Source organism: Chelonia mydas, chromosome 2, assembly GCF_015237465.2.
Source record: "Chelonia mydas isolate rCheMyd1 chromosome 2, rCheMyd1.pri.v2, whole genome shotgun sequence".
Taxonomy (NCBI): domain Eukaryota; kingdom Metazoa; phylum Chordata; order Testudines; family Cheloniidae; genus Chelonia; species Chelonia mydas.
Genome location: NC_057850.1, coordinates 209,498,327 through 209,508,759, shown reverse-complemented (window position 1 = coordinate 209,508,759; position 10,433 = coordinate 209,498,327). Strand labels below are relative to the sequence as shown.

The window sequence follows — 10,433 nt, the reverse complement described above, 5'->3', positions numbered from 1 at the left end:
TCTTCCTGGGTGTACTCCTCCCTGAGGCACGGTGTCTCCTAGGGCACTGCAGCTCTGAACCACACCTCACCCAGGGCCATAGGCACAGACTCCATGGGTGCTCCAGCCCGGGAGCACCCACAGAAAAAAATTAGCGGGTGCTCAGCACCCACCGGCAGCCAGCTCCCCCCCAGGTGCCTCCTGTCTGCTGGTGGCCCTGCCGATCAATTCCTCCCTCTCCCTCCCCACTGCCTCCTGCCCGCCGTGATCAGCTGTTCTGCGATGTGCAGGAGGCTGTGGAGGGTAGAGGGGGAGGAGTGGGGATGGGGAGAGCTCAGAGGAGGGAGTGGAACTGGGCTGGAAGAGGTGGGGTGGGAGCGGGGCTTGGGGCGGAGTAGGGGTGGGAAGAGGCGGGGCAGAGCTGGGGGTTGAGCACTGCCAGGGCCCGGAGGAAACCGGTGCTTGTGCCCAGGGCAGTAACTAACAGACACAAGCTGGCCTTACTTCTCCAGTTCTCATTTTGAACTTTCTCTGTGCTATAGACAATTCCTTCTCACCCAGCTGCTTCCAGCGCCTGTGACTCTAAGAAAAGGCATAAGGACCTGAACTTGGAGCCCATGTGACACGACTCAGGATCAACCCCGAAATCACCTTTCTCTAGAGTGTCAGACAACCAGAGGGAGAAGCCTGGATTGAGCTGTTAAAGAGTAACATGTGTGGGTTTTCTATAACTTGAGCATCAGACTGAATGAAGAAAAACCTAGGGATGTTAATCAAACTTTTCCCCAGGCCTGTAAACCTTTAAAACTGTAAGCTTCAATGCTTTTTCCCTGTCATGGAGTTCATGAAAGCAAGGCTGATTGAAGAGACAAGTTGCCATTATTTGGCAATCTCCTTTCATCTAAATATTATGATATGTCTTTACAGGCAATCTCCTTTGCAAGGTATAACTGTGATAATGTACCATTAAGCAGTGTGAGATTACTTTAGTCTGAACTTGGAACATGGCCATGAACTTTATGATGCCTTCAGCATTAAGCCAGTTGCAGAGCAGGGGATGAAGCCATGGCAGCACAGGTAAACAGAGAAGGGCAGAATTAACAGTCTGATGTCAGAAGATCAAAATCAAAGATTAAACAAAATAGTAAAAAGAAAAGGAGGACTTGTGGCACCTTAGAGACTAACAAATTTATTTGAGCATAAGCTTTCGTGAGCTACAGCTCACTTCATCGGATGCATTCAGTGGAAAATACAGTGGGGAGATTTATATGAAAATAGTAAGAGGCTCATTATCTGCTTATTTACCAAACGGTCATCTGTAAAGTCAGCATGTTATTGACTTTTCACTCCATAGCAGCTCCTGCTGCTGCCAACCTAATTAAGTACATCCTGGCCTGCTGTGGAGTGGGAAAGCTGACTTCTGCTCTGTCTGATCCTGATCAGTAATCCCATTCCTCACCTGTTCTCTGTCCATTCTACAAATGATAGGTGACTTCGGTCTTTCTCCTCTAAACTGCTTTTTAGTACTGGTGCTAGGGAGGATTAAATAGCATACGTGACCCGGCATGATTTTATCTTATGAATAGAGAGACTGCGGACAGAGCTCTTTTTGGATCATAAGAAAATTAACTATTTAGGAAACAGAGCTCTCTCTCCAACTATTCTGGCCCTAGGTGAGAACCCTGGTGGTAACTGCCAGAGACCCTGCTCTTTCAGGACCTGTCCCTCTGAGCGTAGAAGCCCTGCTATCAGAAAACAAGGTCCGACTACACCGCTTGCCTTTTCATGAGCTTCTGAGTTCTCTCTTCCTCCTCAGTGTCTGAAGACCCCCTACCCTAGCTGAGAGCCTAAGGTTGACCTTAAGCAGCTAAATCAAGGTAAAAGATGTTATCATGTGTCTGTGTAGTACAGAAAGGGGTGGTACTGAGGGAATATTATATTTAACTCTATTATGCTACTCTTTTTTTCCCCCCTGAACTTCAGGTCAACTCTTTGCTGAAGCACAGGCCAGAGTTTGGACTTTTCAGAAAGCATTATACAGAGTTAGACTTCAGGGCTATTGCCCTGAATGCCTCAGTTATTAAATGTTCCCAGCCAGTTTCAAAGAGAGACTACCATAGTTTGTTGCTGTAAACCGTTAATACATTGTAAATAGTGTTTGGAATACGCATGACTCCTCTTTAAACAAAAGTTATTAGTTAGTAAATCTGTTGGTTCTTCTATAAACACCCCCACTTTGTTGTTATATATATTTAAATGCAAGGTTCCAACCTAAAATTTATATTTTTGTACTTTAGTATGCACTAAAGTACATTATCTTCTTTCTGAGAGGGCTTCTCAGTCTGAGTATGGACATAATATATAGTGATCTGGCACCTGGACTCTTCAGAGCTTGCAAAAGAGGCAGCATCTCCGTCCTTTTTTTCAAATGCTTCAGAGCCAGAAGGGCAAGAATCCTTCCTTACAGCTAGCAGCCTTTGGGTTAATGGTTGACTGCTGCCCTCAGTTGCTGATGAAACCGAGATCTGTGACCTGTATCCAAAGCGGCACAGATAGTGGGATGCAGCTATTACAACAAATGTGTATCTTGGTCCTGCATCAATTAGTCACTGAGCCTGTGAGGCTGTCTATGTGTTCCTATATGTATAATCTTCCCCGGAGCGGCTCTGCTCTCAGATGCTGAACATGTGTGAGGTCTGCAAAATTGCTCCAGCTATAGCTGCTGGGTATTGGGGGCAGAATATGGAGGGAGGGCCCAAGAGACACAGGCCTCCTCCTGGCCCCTGACTGGAGCTGGAAATACTGCTTGGCCACACCTCTGTCAGGCTTCCAGAACTGCCTGGCTCTGATGGTGCTCTTCAGCTTGACCACCTCTCTGGGTAGCTTGGGGTTAGGTGTGGGACTATATGGGGGAAAGAGTGGGAGGCTGCAGGAGGAGAGTGTGTATAGGTCTGGGTGCAGAGTCAACAGGGGGAGTGTGTGGGAGGGACAGCTTGAGGCTGGGTGCAAGGGAGTGCTCTGGGCCCATTCCATAGGAAAATTCTACTGGATGTTTCTGGGCCCCTCTAGCTGAGCTGCCTTGCCCCGCCCTGCATTCTGAACAGGTGCAGAGAGACAGGGGATCCAACGAACTTTCATGTCTCCTTCCACTGCTGCTCTCACTTTCTTTAGGCCAAAAAAACCCAAACCCCAGTGCTGCAGTAAAAAGCACGTGGGCTACATCTACAGTAGGCAAAAGGTAAGTGTTAGCTGCTGTGTGTTAGCTAAACTAACCTCGACTTAATCTCAACTACTTTTCCTGGAGTAATTTGGGTTCACTTTTAATTATCACATGACCTCAGGTGTGGGTATCAGGGAGCCATAGCACAGACTAACAAAGTAAGAGGTTAAGGGCAGACAGGAAATAGCTGGTGGGGTGTCTCTCTTTGAGCCTTGCATGTTACTTATTTAAGCCCCACAAAACTGGGGTAGATCAGGTCTGCTCCACTATTAGAAATTTGGTGCGTTCTTAACTGAGTTAGCACCTCCTGTGTTCTTTAACTCAGCCTGCTAAATCATGTAAGAACTACAGATTGTCACTAGGATTTCATCTTGAGTTAAGAACATGCCTTTTTTCCAAGTGATGACAAGGCCTTATAAGCAGAGGCCTCATGGCACCTATTTCTACGTGCCATGCAGCTTAAATTCCTTTTCTTCCTGGGGTGGTGCCTATACTTTGGGCCTAAAACAAATGGGACTTCATTAGTTGGAGTGCAGTGGCTTCATAGCCCACTTTTCACCCTCTCATGAGGTTTAGGGAATTATAAGCTGGCATTAGAACTACAGCTGATCCAGAAAGTGTTATGGCTCTGGGACAGAGTGCTAACAGCAGCACCCTGATCACGGACATTGCTGTGGTGTGATGAGGGTTGAAGGCTCAGCTGCGAGCAGTTAAACACTTTGTGTTGAGGGGTTATGAGCACTGGGGTGGTTATTACTGGGCTAATGAAGTAATTGGGAGGATATAAGTAGAAGGATCAGGAAGCAGAGCGGCAGCTCAAAGAGAAACTGCACAGTGCTGCTGGGTAGAAAGCACCTACTACAGAATGTCTTTGTTATGTTGGTGTGTATGAAATGGGAGGAATAAAAGGTATGTGCGGTGGAACACAAATAGCCTAGGCATGTTTATGACCCCAAGGTGACAAACAAGCTAGGCAGCAGAACATACCAAGTGGATGACAGAGCACCCTGTGATAGACTCCTTTCTCTAATCTTCTTTGCTATCTCTTGTTCCCTCCTATGCCGCTCATCCATCAGTAAGCTACAGTGATCCCCACTTTATTCCACTACAACCCTTGACTGTACTGCTCCTCCATTTGCAATAGTATGTATGTTCCTGGCATTGTATTTTTCTTTGGTGGAGCATGCTATTTATTCCTAACTACTCATATAGTAGCACAAAGAGAGCAATGGATCTTTGCTGACCAAAGTGAGTCCCTGACTGGGAGAGCTTTCAGTCTAAGTTAAGATGAGAACTACAGGAGGCATGAATACATTTATACCCTGCATAGAAATGGACAGAACAGTCATCTTGGTGTTGTGTCTAGCGAAACTGCTTCGGCTCAGAGCGTGAACAGGGCAAGCCGGTTAGATCAGGAGCTGACTAATGATGGGCTAAAGCTAGGTGAACTATAAATGAGATCAAAGAAAATTTATGCTGACTATTGGGAAAACTTTGCCGGGGCCTGACGTCTGTCAAACCAGGATAGTCTTCCAAGGGATGTGGTGGAACGGGCTCTAGCTTCACTTGAATTATGTAGATGAACCGAGCAGCCCAGAATAAGGGATAGTCCTGAATTTGTACTGGGATGCACTAAATAATCTGGGTTGTTTTTAATTCTAGTTAAAGGGCCATTCTCTGTGCAACTCCTCCATGTACACACATTTCATTCCTGTGTAGTGGGTGGAACTTGGGCCTGTTATACCCTCCCCTGGTTCTATATATAGCTTCCTCTGACTGAAACGGGTAATGGACTTGGGGAGATGTTCACAGTATCCCTTGCTGATCCAGAAAAGGTTTCTGTGAGGGATATAGCACCTTTATCCCAAATGCAAGGTAGAAAACTAACGTTTCAGTTTGTTTTATTTCTTTAGTTTTATGTATGTTGATTTTTTTCAATTGGTTATTACAAGCAACAAAAGGCGCAGCTATCTAGAGGGGGTGTGTGTTTGTGTGTTCACAAGTTTTTTATTGCTCTTCGCTACAGCTCAACGTACATCATAATGGTGTGATCCAAAATACCAAACTAAGGGAGAGAATTAACAAATCTCTTCAGTTTGGAAATTAAGCCTGGTCTATGCTTAAAAATTTAAATCAACCTAGCTGCATCATTTGGCTGTGAAAAAATACATGCCCTGCATGGCGTAGTTGGGACGATCTAACCCTTGGTGTACATGCAGCTTGGTCCATGGAAGAATTCTTCCCTCAGAGAGGTGGATTAACTCTGCAGATAGGAAAAACCCTTTGTCAGTATAGGATGTGTTTGTGCCACTGTAGTGCAGACATACTCTTAGAAAGCGCCTGTCTACTATGCCTAAAGAAAGGGAAATGAAATTCTGCAACTGCATAGTTATTAAATTTACTTTTTTTTAAATGTGTGCCCTTTTTGTTGTGCTTGGAGTCAACACCCCAGGAAAGACTGTGGAAAAGCGGCAATATTCTAATGGGAAGCATCCAACAAGTGAGTCCTCCCAGCCTGGCTCCAGGTGAGCATGACTTTGTTTGGTTTTACTACTAAATAACGGAGGCCTTAGAATCAATTTAATTCATTGTGCTCTATGTAAATGAGGCTAGACTAAATGACTAACCCAAGTTAGCTGCACAGATTCAAGACTGGGGAGAATGACAATATCAGATTGATAACCGCTACCTCTCAAGCAACTCTTTGGCTTTCGTTTCTTTTAGAACACACACACAGACAGATTCATTAGTATTACACCACTTAATCAGTCTTTATCCTGCCTTTTCAAGCCATCGTTCACCCAGAGCGATGACTTTTTTTGTGTGTGTGCAACAATCTGTCTTTTCCTGCGGGATTAGGCTAGGGTTGTAAAGGCATAGCTATTAATTGTAGGCAAACCTATGGGGATCACCATGCAATTATAAGAGGTGCCATGGGATTCTGTACATCTGTGCCCTAGTCTTTTTAGACCTGTGACTTTCCATGCTGTGTTTTTTTTGTTTTTGTTTTTTTGGGGGCTACTGAGCTGCTCATTTGGAAAAGCCTTGCAATAGAAAGGGAGAGAGTAATCTTAGTGCATCTGCAACCTGTGGTGAGGAGTAGGAAGATTTCTCAGATATCTAGTTTAAAATCACTGCTGCTAACTTATACATTCATACATGTGCTGTGAGGATTCATTGGTGGACATGCATATGGATTATTTTTGAAGCCCCCATCTTCAAATAGTTGATCTGGGCCAGTGTACAGAAATTATGTAAAACACAGTTCAGCCAAGACTACTCCAGGGCAGAGAAAACCAGAAATAGAACTGGATTATCATAGAATCATAGAATAACAGAGTTGGAAGGGACGTCTGGAGGCCATCTAGTCCAACCCCCTGCCCAGAGCAGGACCAATCCCAACTAAATCATCCCAGCCAGGGCTTTGTCAAGCCTGACCTTAAAGACTTCTAAGGAAGGGGATTCCACCACCTCCCTAGGTAACGCATTCCAGTGTTTCACCACCCTCCTAGTGAAAAACTTTTTCCTAATATCCAACCTAAACCTCCCCCACTGCAACTTGAGACCATTACTCCTTGTCCTGTCATCTGCTATCACTGAGAATAGTCTAGATCCATCCTCTTTGGATCCACCTTTCAAGTAGTTAAAAGCAGCTATCAAATCCCCCCTCATTCTTCTCTTCCGTAGACTAAACAATCCCAGTTCCCTCAGCCTCTCCTCATAAGTCATGTGTTCCAGTCCCCTAATCATTTTTGTTGCCCTTCGCTGGACTCTCTCCAATTTCTCCACATCCTTCTTGTAGTGTGGGGCCCAAAACAGGACACAGTACTCCAGATGAGGCCTCACCAATGTCGAATAGAGGGGAACGATCACGTCCCTCGATCTGCTGGCAATGGCCCTACTTATACACCCCAAAATGCCATTGGCCTTCTTGGCAACAAGGGCACACTGTTGACTCATATCCAGCTTCTCGTCCACTGTAACCCCTAGGTCCTTCTCTGCAGAACTGCTGCCTAGCCATTCGGTCCCTAGTCTGTAGCGGTGCATGGGATTCTTCCGTCCTAAGTGCAGGACTCTGCATTTGTCCTTGTTGAACCTCATCAGATTTCTTTTGGCCCAATCCTCCAATTTGTCTAGGTCCCTCTGTATCCTATCCATACCCTCCAGGGTATCTATCTACCACTCCTCCCAGTTTAGTGTCATCTGCAAACTTGCTGAGGGTGCAATCCACACCATCCTCCAGATCATTAATGAAGATATTGAACAAAACCGGCCCCAGGACCGACCCTTGGGGCACTCCTCTAGATACCGGCTGCCAACTAGACATGGAGCCATTGATCACTACCCGTTGAGCCCGACAATCTAGCCAACTTTCTGCCCACCTTGTAGTGCATCCATCCAGCCCATACTTCTTTAACTTGCTGACAAGAATACTATGGGAGACCGTGTCAAAAGCTTTGCTAAAGTTGAGGAATAACACGTCCACTGCTTTCCCTTCATCCACAGAACCAGTTATCTCATCATAGAAGGCAATTAGATTAGACAGGCATGACTTTCCCTTGGTGAATCCATGCTAACTGTTCCTGATCACTTTCCTTTCATCTAAGTGCTTCAGAATTGATTCTTTGAGGACATGCTCCATGATTTTTCCGGGGACTGAGGTGAGGCTGACCGGCCTGTAGTTCCCAGGATCCTCCTTCTTCCTTTTTTAAGGATGGGATTAGGTTTTTTTTTTTTTTTTTAACTCCATCTGAAAGGAAAAAGTGATAACCATTGGTGCCTCACTTTGGTCATAAGTGAACCAACCTGACAAGAAAGGCCTTGCTCTGCCTTATGCTATGTGCTGACATCAGTAGATATTGCTAAAAAAGGAGCTTCATAGATGGTGTCCCTGAACCCAAGAGCTTAATTCATATCCGACCTGATTCTAATCTCCATTATACAAGTTCTATTTCTATGGAACTCCACTAAAATAAACATCCCCACAATCTTGGAGACATATTCCAATTTGGATTTGAACTTTGTAGTTAGATCCTCTTCCTAGTACATTCATTGCTGGGGCCATTTGACAACCAAAAAAGATGTTAATTACAAATAGAAATTCCAGTTTTCTCTAGAAAGAGAGAACTGTCTCTTCACTATAAACTATATACATTTTATGTAGTGGAAAGTTGTTTCAGAATAAACTGAGATTGCCACATAACAGCAGATGTAGTAAGGTTTTGGTGTCTGTCATATCTTTATTTTAGAGTATTAGAAGTCCTTACACCTTGATCTGGAGATCAAACAGACTTTCCAGGCTAGATTTTGGTGGAAACCAAACAAAGGCTGCCTGTAAACAGACTCCTTTCCAAGCATTTGATTTTGTGGGAACCATATTCGAAGCCCCGAAAGCCTGGATTTCAAAGCGCCAAGTGAAGACAAACTTCAGAGTTTTGATGTTGAATTCAAGTCTCTGTGACTGGAGTTCCAAATCTAGTCTGAAAAGATTGACACTGAAGCATTCACAGGTTATTTTTTGTACCTTGCTAACATTTCCTTTGTTAAGCAATGTAAATGTCATAGCACTTGCCATTAAATCCACTGTCTGGAGACACAATCTTGTTTATGATGATGATAGACCAAAACTTGTAAAAAAAAATCTGTCAGCCAGGAGCTGATAAGTGATTTCAAGATGAAAAATTAAATTAATTTAGCTAGATTTTGAATGTACTCGGCTAACACCATGGTTCAATGGACTGAAGACCTGACTGGAAGCTTTAGTTCTCTTCCCATTTCTGTCATTTCTTGGTGCCACCTGTGGACAAGTCACTACACTGATGTCTGTTTCTTAACCTTTAAAATGGAGGCAGAGGGGAAATAATACTTGTCTGCCTTTTTATACAGCTGTTGTGCAGATTAAGTAACTTACTTCATGCAAAGCTTTAAAGCTATGAAGTGTGTTTCTAAATATGATTTATCCTGAATTCTCTGATTTCTTCACCTCCTTATTTGAATGATTGCTGCAGTCTGATGCAACACAGGACATACCCACTGAGCTGTGATGTGGGGGTTGAGCCCCCTTTATTTTACCCAGCCCTTGTTCACTAAATGTCCTAGAAATCCTGGCATGTGAAACCAAACACCCAAATGTTATGGGGGTTCAGGCAGTGCTCTCGCTTTGGTCTCCATGGCCTCAGATTTTCTCATACAAGTGATCTCTCCTGGAGTAATTCAATCTGCCACTGATGAATGATGTGGTCAAACATTTAATATGATAGTAGCATCCAAAGAATGCAGTCAGGACCAGGACTGCTAGGTGCTGTACAAATGCATAGGAAAATATGGGCCTTGACCCGAAGAATTTACATGGTAATAAAATCTCTAGCACCACGTTTTGCATATGCACATACTATATATGCATGTGTGCGTGCAGTTGGACATGTGGCACATTAATTCTCGATAGCCAATAACCTGCCCCTCCCCAACTTTAGTTGCATGTATGATGAAAGAAGCAAGCTCTGTCTGTAGTCAAGATTAAGGAAACCAGTGTAAGTGCTTCTGTATATGTATTTCCACTTCTAGGTTCTTTTGATTAGTATTTAATTTCACATCTGAACCAGGCTCAACTGATTTCATGGAAAAGGGAGCAATCAAAAACTTACATTAAAAGAAGACAGAGATTATTGGAACTGAAGGAGAGATGAAAAATGGAGTGGGGTGAATTCTAAGTACATTGGTCTTTTATCCATTAGTGTAGAGAATACACTAACTAGAGTGGGGTTTGTAATAAAAAGAAAATATTCAAACTCACACTTTTGAGCAAGCTTTGTTCTAAAGTAATCCCATTTTGACATAACTTCTATTTCCCCCTCCCCCCAATGTACATAAATATTTAACGTTTCTCACATGAAATTTTAATGGGGGGTGAGAAAGAGATCATCTCAGTTTTATTCTTCTGTAAATGAGACGAGAAAAGGGAGCTTTAAATCTATTCAATTAAAACCGTTACAACTGAGGCACAATGTCTCAGAAATATCACACTCATTTTTCTGTAAAAATGCCATTTGAATTTGTCGTTCATGATGGCTCAACACAATAGCACTATGCTGAGCTAGGTTTCACCCTACCTTAATAATGCCATTTGTCCCAAAGTATTGCTCAAATACCTTCCATAGTCAATCCATGACTGATTGCTGGGCAGACAATCTTTGACATGCTTCTTCATAAGCCCTGACCAGCAACTTCATCCCTG

The 10,433-nt window shown here is 43.7% G+C and overlaps 1 long non-coding RNA gene across 2 annotated transcripts; it reads left to right on the top strand.

Moving 5' to 3' along the window:
- The first annotated feature begins 1,514 nt into the window (after nucleotides 1–1,514).
- On the top strand, nucleotides 1,515–8,983 carry LOC122464721. Of its 2 annotated transcripts, XR_006289018.1 has the most exons (4): nucleotides 1,515–1,856; nucleotides 3,151–3,217; nucleotides 5,640–5,724; nucleotides 8,449–8,983. It is a non-coding gene; the product is annotated as an uncharacterized LOC122464721 (long non-coding RNA). The 2 variants fall into 2 exon arrangements; XR_006289019.1 differs by lacking the exon at nucleotides 3,151–3,217.
- The last annotated feature ends 1,450 nt before the right edge of the window (nucleotides 8,984–10,433 follow it).